Raw genomic sequence first — 10,321 nt, forward strand, 5'->3', positions numbered from 1 at the left:
TCGCCTCTGCAGACCGTTGCACCTGGCATTAGGGACAGAAGTGCTGCATAGGCAGGGAGAGTGTTAGGAGTGAGTGTAGCCTTCAAGAACCTCAACGGTCCTTTCTAGGGCCATATTTATCAGTGTGCAGTACTGTCCAGGCTGCTGTTAGCTGTGCTGCATTTTTTGTGGGCTTCTCAAAATCGCCTCTGCAGAGCATTCCACCCTCCATTGATAATGCAGGGAAAGAATTGTATAGGCAGGGCCACAACACAGTTATTATTCATAGAATATACGCAGTGCTGCCTTTTGGTGGGAAAAAACTGAAAACAAATCTATTTGTCCAGCCTCTGTCCGTCCTTACGGGCGGTGGAGACGTGTGAGCTGCGTGAAAAACATTGCTAAATCATACGCACCCAGCTACGCTTTACTGCTGGCTTCGCCATTTGCTTTCCTTAATTGGGAAAAAAAATACCTGCTCTGCCAGAGTTATAATAACTCTGCTACCCTCACGTTCTGTGACACATAAGCAGGGACACAGCACAGTTATTAAACTTCTCATGTTCATAGAATATACGCAGTGCTGCCTTTTGGTGGGAAAAAACTGAAAACAAATCTATTTGTCCAGCCTCTGTCCGTCCTTACGGGCGGTGGAGACGTGTGAGCTGCGTGAAGAACAGTGCTAAATCATACGCACCCAGCTACGCTTTACTGCTGGCTTCGCCATTTGCTTTCCTTAATTGGGAAAAAAAATACCTGCTCTGCCAGAGTTATAATAACTCTGCTACCCTCACGTTCTGTGACACATAAGCAGGGACACAGCACAGTTATTAAACTTCTCCTGTTCATAGAATATACGCAGTGCTGCCTTTTGGTGGGAAAAAACTGAAAACAAATCTATTTGTCCAGCCTCTGTCCGTCCTTACGGGCGGTGGAGACGTGTGAGCTGCGTGAAAAACATTGCTAAATCATACGCACCCAGCTACGCTTTACTGCTGGCTTCGCCATTTGCTTTCCTTAATTGGGAAAAAAAATACCTGCTCTGCCAGAGTTATAATAACTCTGCTACCCTCACGTTCTGTGACACATAAGCAGGGACACAGCACAGTTATTAAACTTAGATAATTCATTCACTAGAGGCAGTGGGGCCTTTCGTTTTCCAAAAAGGGCAAAAATTATATTTGGCCTGCAGTCTTGCGCCAATTTATTTCCTGCCTGTGAAATCAAATCACTGGTAATACAGCATGCTGAGGGGTAGGGGTAGGCCTAGAGGACGTGGACGCGGCCGAGGACGCGGAGGGCCAAGTCAGGGTGTGGGCACAGGCCAAGCTCCTGATCCAGGTGTGTCGCAGCCGACTGCTGCGCGATTAAGAGAGAGGCACGTTTCTGGCGTCCCCACATTCATCGCCCAATTAATGGGTCCACGCGGGAGACGGTTATTAGAAAATGAGCAGTGTGAGCAGGTCCTGTCCTGGATGGCAGAAAGTGCTTCGAGCAACCTATCGTCTACCCGCAGGTCTGCGCCGTCCACTGCTGCCAATCCGAATCCTCTGTCTGCTGCTCCTCCTTCCTCCCAGCCTCCTCACTCCACTACAATAACACCTGCTCAGGAGCGGGAGCACTCCCAGGAACTGTTCTTGGGCCCCTGCTTAGATTGGGCAGCAGCGGTTCCTCTCCCACCAGAGGAGTTTATCGTCACTGATGCCCAACCATTCGAAAGTTCCCGGGGTCCGGGGGAAGAGGCTGGGGACTTCCGCCAACTGTCTCAACAACTTTCTGTGGGTGAGGAGGACGATGACGATCAGACACAGTTGTCTTGCAGTGAGGTAGTAGTAAGGGCAGTAAGTCCCAGGGAGCAGCGCACAGAGGATTCGGAGGAAGAGCAGCAGGACGATGAGGTGACTGACCCCACCTGGTGTGCAACGCTTACTCAGGAGGACAGGTCTTCAGAGGGGGAGTCAAGGGCATCAGCAGGGCAGGTTGCAAGAGGCAGTGCAGTGGCCAGGGGTAGAGGCAGGGCCAGACCGAATAATCCACCAAGTGTTTCCCAAAGCGCCCCCTCGCGCCATGCCACCCTGCGGAGGCCGAGGTGCTCTAAGGTCTGGCAGTTTTTCACAGAGACGCCTGACGACCGACGAACAGTGGTGTGCAACCTTTGTCGCGCAAAGCTCAGCCGGGGAGCCAACACCAACAGCCTCACCACCACCACCATGCGCAGACATATGATGGCCAAGCACCCCGCAAGGTGGGACAAAGGCCGTTCACCGCCTCCGGTTTGCACCCCTGCCTCTCCCCCTGTGCCCCAACCTGCCACTGAGATGCAACCCCCCTCTCAGGACACAGACACTACCGCCTCATGGCCTGCACCCACACCCTCATCTCCGCTGTCCTCGGCCCCATCCAGCAGTGTAGTTCAGCGCACCGTTCAGCCGTCGCTTGCGCAAGTGTTCGAGCGCAAGCGCAAGTACGCCGCCACGCACCCGCACGCTCAAACGTTAACCGTCCGCATCGCAAAATTCATCAGCCTTGAGATGCTGCCGTATAGGGTTGTGGAAACGGAGTCCTTCAAAAGTATCATGGAGGCGGCGGCCCCGCGCTACTCAGTTCCCAGTCGCCACTACTTTTCCCGATGTGCCGTCCCAGCCCTGCACGACCACGTCTCCCGCAACATTGTGCGCGCCCTCACCAACGCGGTTACTGCCACGGTCCACTTAACTACGGACACGTGGACAAGCACAGGCGGGCAGGGCCACTACATCTCCCTGACGGCACATTGGGTGAATTTAGTGGAGGCTGGGACAGAGTCAGAGCCTGGGACCGCTCACGTCCTACCCACCCCCAGAATTGCGGGCCCCAGCTCGGTGCTGGTATCTGCGGAGGTGTATGCTTCCTCCACTAAAGCACCCTCCTCCTCCTCCTCCTCCTCTGTCTCACAATCAAGATGTGTTAGCAGCAGCATGTCGCCAGCAGTCGGTGTCGCGCGGTGTGGCAGCACAGCGGTGGGCAAGCGTCAGCAGGCCGTGCTGAAACTACTCAGCTTAGGCGATAAGAGGCACACGGCCCACGAACTGCTGCAGGGTCTGACACAGCAGACCGACCGCTGGCTTGCGCCGCTGAGCCTCCAACCGGGCATGGTCGTGTGTGACAACGGCCGTAACCTGGTGGCGGCTCTGCAGCTCGGCAGCCTCACGCACGTGCCATGCCTGGCCCACGTCTTTAATTTGGTGGTTCAGCGCTTTCTGAAAAGCTACCCACGCTTGTCAGACCTGCTCGTAAAGGCGCGCCGGCTCTGCGCACATTTCCGCAAGTCCCACACGGACGCTGCCACCCTGCGCACCCTGCAACATCACTTTAAGCTGCCAGTGCACCGACTGCTGTGCGACGTGCCCACACGGTGGAACTCTACGCTCCACATGTTGGCCAGGCTCTATGAACAACGGAGAGCTATAGTCGAATACCAACTCCAACATGGGCGGCGCAGTGGGAGTCAGCCTCCTCAATTCCTTTCAGAAGAGTGGGCCTGGTTGGCAGACATCTGCCATGTCCTTGGTAATTTTGAGGAGTCTACCCAGGTGGTGAGCGGCGATGCTACAATCATTAGCGTCACCATTCCTCTGCTATGCATCTTGAGAAATTCCCTGCAAACCATAAAGGCAGCTGCTTTGCGCTCGGAAACGGGGGCGGGGGAAGACAGTATGCCGCTGGATAGTCAGGGCACCCTCCTGTCTATTTCTCAGCGCGTACAGGAGGAGGAGGAGGAGCATGAGGAGGATGAGGAGGAGGGGGAAGAGACAGCTTGGGCCGCTGCTGACGGTACACCGGCTGATTGCCTGTCATCCTTTCAGCGTGTATGGCCTGAGGAGGAGGAGGAGGAGGAGGAGGATCCTGAAAGTGATCTTCCTAGTGAGGACAGCCATGTGTTGCGTACTGGTACCCTGGCACACATGGCTGACTTCATGTTAGGATGCCTTTCTCGTGACCCTCGCGTTGCACGCATTCTGGCCACGACGGATTACTGGGTGTACACACTGCTCGATCCACGGTATAAGGAGAACCTGCCCACTCTGATTCCCGAAGAGGAAAGGGGTTCGAGAGTGTTGCTATACCACAGGACCCTTGCGGACAAGCTGATGGTAAAATTCCCAGCCGACAGCGCTAGTGGCAGAAGGCGCAGTACCGAGGGCAAGGTAGCAGGGGATGTGCGTAGATCGAGCAGCATGTACATCCCAGGCAGTGCAACAGTCTTTAAGGGCCTGGCCAGCTTTATGGCTCCCCACCAAGACTGTGTCACCGCTCCCCAGTCACGGCTGAGTCGGCGGGAGCACTGTAAAAGGATGGTGAGGGAGTACGTAGCGGATCGCACGACCATCCTTGGTGACGCCTCTGCCCCCTACAACTACTGGGTGTCGAAGCTGGACATGTGGCCTGAACTAGCGCTGTATGCCCTGGAGGTGCTTGCTTGTCCTGCGGCTAGCGTCCTGTCGGAGAGGGTGTTTAGTGCGGCTGGGGGAATCATCACAGATAAGCGTAGCCGCTTGTCAACCGACAGTGCCGACAGGCTAACACTCATCAAGATGAACAAAGGCTGGATTTCCCCAGACTTCTGTTCTCCACCAGCGGACAGCAGCGATACGTAAGCAATACGTAGGCTGCACCCGCGGATGGAAGCTACGTTCTCTCTCACCATCCAAAACGGGGACATTTCTGCTTCATCAATCTGTGTCTAATATTCCTCCTCCTCCTCCTCCTGCTCCTCCTCCTGAAACCTCACGTAATCACGCTGAACGGGCAATTTTTCTTAGGGCCACAAGGCTCACTCAAATAATTTTTCTGAACAATTTTTATAAGTTTCAATGCGCTTAAAAGCGTTGGAACTTTAACTTGAACCAATTTTTCGTTACACTGGGCTGCCTCCAGGCCTAGTTACCACTTAAGCCACATTAACCAAAGCGATTAATGGGTTTCACCTGCCCTCTTGGCTGGCCATGGCCAATTTTTGGGATGTACATTAGTACTGTTGATACAGCAATTTTTGTGGGCCCTCGCCTACAGTGTAATCAAATTAATTTTTAGCCCACCTGCATTACAGCTGACGTTACCTCAGCTGTGTTGGGCAATGCAATGGGATATTTTTATGTACCGCCGGTGGGTTCCAGGGAGCCACCCATGCTGTAGGTGCACACTGAGTTTTTAATACATCTGTACACTTCTAAAGAACCCGTCTGACTGGGGCATGCAGTGTGGGCCGAAGCCCACCTGTATTACGCACGACATTACTACCTCAGCTGTGTTGGGCAATGCAATGGGATATTTCTATGTAACGCCGGTGGCTTCCTGGCACCCACCCAGGCAGTGGGTCCACAGGGAGTTTAACCTACATGTGTCCACTTGTAAAGAACCCCAGTCTGACTGGGGCATGCAGTGTGGGCCGAAACCCACCTGCATTAACCCTTTCCAGTCCACTGTGTGACCTTTGAAGACATTAGGGTTTAAGGCTGTACAGCTCCGTTGTTGGTAGACGTCCGTCGGGGTTCTCTTACTGTATATTGCCAGCCTCTCTGCTGTCGGAGCCTATCCTACGTGTCAGCTCATGCAGTACTGGCTTTAGCCAGCATATAGCGCCGTTGTATAACAGCAGAAAAAGAGTAAGCCCCCTAGGAAAACCATATACAAATTGGATTGGAAAGGGTTAAGCACAACATTACTACCTCAGCTGTGTTGGGCAATGCAATGGGATATTTCTATGTACCGCCGGTGGCTTCCTGGCACCCACCCATGCTGTAGGTGCACACGGACTTTTTACTACATCTGTACACTTATAAAGAACCCCAGTCAGACTGGGGCATGCAGTGTGGGCCGAAGCCCACCTGCATTAAGCACGACATTACTACCTCAGCTGTGTTGGGCAATGCAATGGGATATTTCTGTGTACCGCCGGTGGGTTCCAGGGAGCCACCCATGCTGTGGGTCGACAGGGACTTCACAATAGGGAGTTGTACCTGCCTGTGTCTATGAATTAAAAAGCCCGGTCTGACTGGGGCATGCAGACACCTTGACAGAATGAATAGTGTGTGGCACATAGGTTCCCCATTGCTATGCCCACGTGTGCAGCTCCTGATGGCGGTGGCACAGGATTCTATTTCTCATTGCTTCTGTACAGCATTGTGGGCTATCGCTCCGCCACTTTTAAAGAGGGTCGCTGCCTAGCCGTGCCAACCTCTGCAGTGTGTGCCTGCGGTTCCTCCTCATGGCAGACGCAATTCTAAATAGACATGAGCGTGGTGTGGCATGAGGGCAGCTGAAGGCTGCCCAGGGACACTTTGGTGTGCGCTGTGGGGGGGGAGGGGGGGGCGGTTGGGCAGCATGTAACCCAGGAGAAGTGTCAGTGGAGTGTCATGCAGGCAGTGATTGTGCTTTGTTGGAGGTAGTGTGGTGCTTAGCAAAGGTATGCCATGCTAATGAGCGCTTTTCAGAAGTAAAAGTTGTTGGGAGGGGGGGGGGGGGCCCACTCTTGCCGCTATTGTGGCTTAATAGTGGGACCTGTGAACTTAGGATGCAGCCCAACATGTAGCCCCTCGCCTGCCCTATCCGTCACTGTGTCATTCCCATCACTTTCCTGAATTGCCCAGATTTTCACACATGAAAACCTTAGCGAGCATCGGCGAAATACAAAAATGTTCTGGTCGCCCATTGACTTCAATGGGGTTCGTTGTTCGAAACGAACCCTCGAGCATCACGGGAAGTTCGTTACGAATAACGAACACCCGAACATTTTGGTGTTCGCTCATCTCTAGTCAGAATGCATCTGTGGCGAGCCGCAGGCGGGGCAGATTTTAATACTCGGGTGTCATCTGATCCCCCCCCCCCCCAGCCACTCACTGCAGGGGGGTGGTATAGGGCTGGAACATCACAGGAGGAAGTTGTAATGCCTTCCATGTCTTTCTATTGGCCAGAAAAGCGCGCAAATGTCTCAGAGATGAAAGTGAAAGTAACTCGAACATCGCGTGGTGCTCGTCTCAAGTAACGAGCATCTCGAACACCCTAATACTTGAACGAGTATCAAGCTCGGACGAGTACGCTCGCTCATCTCTAGTTAACATGCTTTATAGATGGAATGCATAAGGAGGTGGTTCTGGTGCAGTAGGAGTTAAAATGCTATACAGATGGATTCTACAAGGAGGTGGTCCTGGTGCAGGAGGGGTTAACATGCTATACAAATGGGATGTACAAGGAGGTGGTGCTCTTGCAGTGGGGGTTAAACTGTTGTGTTGTACATTATTACTGGCAGGAGAAGAGGGTGCTGCAGGTAGCGGGATGTCTGTGAGGTACATAGGGGTTTTGGTTCTCTGGTCTACCATGAGTGTTTGCCTATTTGGCCATGCCAGAGGGCTAATGGCTATTCACTGTTTACTTTGAGCCTTTTTTGCTATTTTCTTCTGCATTCCTCCACCACAAAAATATATTAAAAAGTTCAGCAAAAAATTATGTGTAGGCCCAAAATACTAGCAATAAAAAGTTTAACCCATCCTGCAAAGTACAAGTCCTCATAGAACTTGTAATGTTGCAACACAGGAATGACTTTCTATAAAATGTGTTTTTGTGCAAAATTAGTAAAATAAAAAATAAATTGCACATTTTTGGTATCGCCCCAATTCTGTTTCAATGCACTGCAGGAGTAGATTTTGTTTTCTGGCATTCAAAAGACTCTACAATCATGAAGCAGATTTCCAAGGAGCCATGATATGTGTGTAATAAATTGTGGGGATTAGTAGTTAATCTGCTGTTGCGTGTAAAATGTGCAAATGTGGGACTAGGAATAAAATTGTTTGGGCAGAGAATTGTGGAAAAAAAAAAAAAATTGGCGATACTCACGCCTTAAATGACCTCCCATTCTAGCACTGTCTCCACCCCAGTCACTAGCTGCTGGAGCAGCGGTTAGCTTATCAGTGGCTGCAGCAGTATATTGGGTCAATCAGTAGGTGTGCGGGTCGGTCAAACAGTGGGGGTGCGGGTCGGTCAAACAGTGGGGGTGCGGGTCGGTCAAACAGTGGGTGTGCGGGTCGGTCAAACAGTGGGTGTGCGGGTCGGTCAAACAGTGGGTGTGCGGGTCGGTCAAACAGTGGGTGAGCGGGTCGGTCAAACAGTGGGTGAGCGGGTCGGTCAAACAGTGAGTGAGCGGGTCGGTCAAACAGTGGGTGAGCGGGTCGGTCAAACAGTGGGTGAGCGGGTCGGTCAAACAGTGTGTGAGCGGGTCGGTCAAACAGTGGGTGAGCGGGTCGGTCAAACAGTGGGTGAGCGGGTCGGTCAAACAGTGGGTGAGCGGGTCGGTCAAACAGTGGGTGAGCGGGTCGGTCAAACAGTGGGTGAGCGGGTCGGCTGGCCGGTCAGTGAGTGGGTTAGCGGGTCGGCTGGCCGGTCAGTGAGTGGGTTAGCGGGTTGGCCGGCTGGTCAGTGAGTGGGTGAGCGGGTCGGCCGGCTGGTCAGTGAGTGGGTGAGCGGGTCGGCCGGCTGGTCAGAGAGTGGTTGAGCGGGTCGGCCGGCCGGTCAGTCAGTGAGTGGGTGAGCGGGTCGGTCGGTCGGTCGGTCGGTCAGGGAGTGGGTGAGCGGGTCAGCCGGTCGGTCAGTGAGTGGGTGAGCGGGTCGGTCGGTCAGTGAGTGGGTGAGCCGGTCGGTCAGTGAGTGCGTGAGCGGGTCGGTCGGTCGGTCAGTGAGTGCGTGAGCGGGTCGGTCGGTCGGTCAGTGAGTGGGTGAACGGGTCGGTCGGTCAGTGAGTGGGTGAACGGGTCGGTCGGTCAGTGAGTGGGTGGGCCGGTCGGTCAGTGAGTGGGTTAGCGGGTCGGCCGGCCGGTCAGTGAGTGGGTGAGCGGGTGGGTCGGTCGGTCAGTGAGTGGGTGGGTGAGCGGGTCGGTCAGTGAGTGGGTGAGCGGGTCGGTCGGTCGGTCGGTCAGTGAGTGGGTGAGCGGGTCGGTCGGTCGGTCAGTGAGTGGGTGAGCGGGTCGGTCGGTCGGTCAGTGAGTGGGTGAGCTGGTCGGTCAGTGAGTGGGTGAGCGGGTCGGTCGGTCAGTCAGTGAGTGGGTGAGCGGGTCGGTCGGTCGGTCGGTCAGTGAGTGGGTGAGCGGGTCGGTCGGTCGGTCAGTGAGTGGGTGAGCGGGTCGGTCGGTCAGTGAGTGGGTGAGCGGGTCGGTCGGTCGGTCAGTGAGTGGGTGAGCTGGTCGATCGGTCGGTCAGTGAGTGGGTGAGCGGGTCGGCCGGTCGGTCAGTGAGTGGGTGAGCGGGTCGGCCGGTCGGTCAGTGAGTGGGTGAGCGGGTCGGTCGGTCGGTCAGTGAGTGAGTGAGCGGGTCGGTCGGTCGGTCAGTGAGTGGGTGAGCGGGTCGGTCGGTCGGTCAGTGAGTGGGTGAGCAAGTCGGTCGGTCGGTCAGTGAGTGGGTGAGCGGGTCGGTCGGTCGGTCAGTGAGTGGGTGAGCGGGTGGGTCGGTTGGTCGGTCAATGAGTGGGTGAGCAGGTGGGTCGGTCGGTCAGTGAGTGGGTGAGCGGGTGGGTCGGTCGGTCAGTGAGTGGGTGGGTGAGCGGGTCGGTCGGTCGGTCAGTGAGTGGGTGAGCGGGTCGGTCGGTCCGTCGGTCAGTGAGTGTGTGAGCGGGTCGGTCGGTCGGTCAGTGAGTGGATGAGCGGGTCGGTCGGTAGGTCAGTGAGTGGGTGAGTGGGTCGGTCAAAGACTGGGTGAGCGGGTCGGTCAAAGACTGGGTGAGCGGGTCGGTCGGTAGGTCAGTGAGTGGGTGAGTGGGTCGGTCAAAGACTGGGTGAGCGGGTCGGTCAAAGACTGGGTGAGCGGGTCGGTCAAAGACTGGGTGAGCGGGTCGGTCAAAGACTGGGTGAGCGGGTCGGTCAAAGAGTGGGTGAGCGGGTCGGTCAAAGAGTGGGTGAGCGGGTCGGTCAAAGACTGGGTGAGCGGGTCGGTCAAAGAGTGGGTGAGCGGGTCGGTCAAAGAGTGGGTGAGCGGGTCGGTCAAAGAGTGGGTGAGCGGGTCGGTCAAAGAGTGGGTGAGCGGGTCGGTCAAAGAGTGGGTGAGCGGGTCGGTCAAAGAGTGGGTGAGCGGGTCGGTCAAAGAGTGGGTGAGCGGGTCGGTCAAAGAGTGGATGAGCGGGTCGGTCGGTCAGTGAGTGGATGAGCGGGTCGGTAGGTCGGTCAATGAGTGGGTGAGCGGGTCGGTCGGTCGGTCAGTGAGTGGGTGAGCGGGTGGGTCGGTCGGTCAGTGAGTGGGTGAGCGGGTGGGTCGGTCGGTCAGTGAGTGGGTGGGTGAGCGGGTCGGTCGGTCGGTCAGTGAGTGGATGAGCGGGTCGGTC

At 55.4% G+C, this 10,321-nt stretch overlaps 1 pseudogene; it reads right to left on the reverse strand.

Moving 5' to 3' along the window:
- Nucleotides 1-9,427: 9,427 nt before the first annotated feature.
- On the reverse strand, nucleotides 9,428-10,100 carry LOC136628968 (uncharacterized; annotated as a pseudogene).
- Between the last annotated feature and the right edge of the window lie 221 nt (nucleotides 10,101-10,321).

This window comes from Eleutherodactylus coqui, chromosome 5 (genome assembly GCF_035609145.1).
Source record: "Eleutherodactylus coqui strain aEleCoq1 chromosome 5, aEleCoq1.hap1, whole genome shotgun sequence".
NCBI classification, from domain to species: domain Eukaryota; kingdom Metazoa; phylum Chordata; class Amphibia; order Anura; family Eleutherodactylidae; genus Eleutherodactylus; species Eleutherodactylus coqui.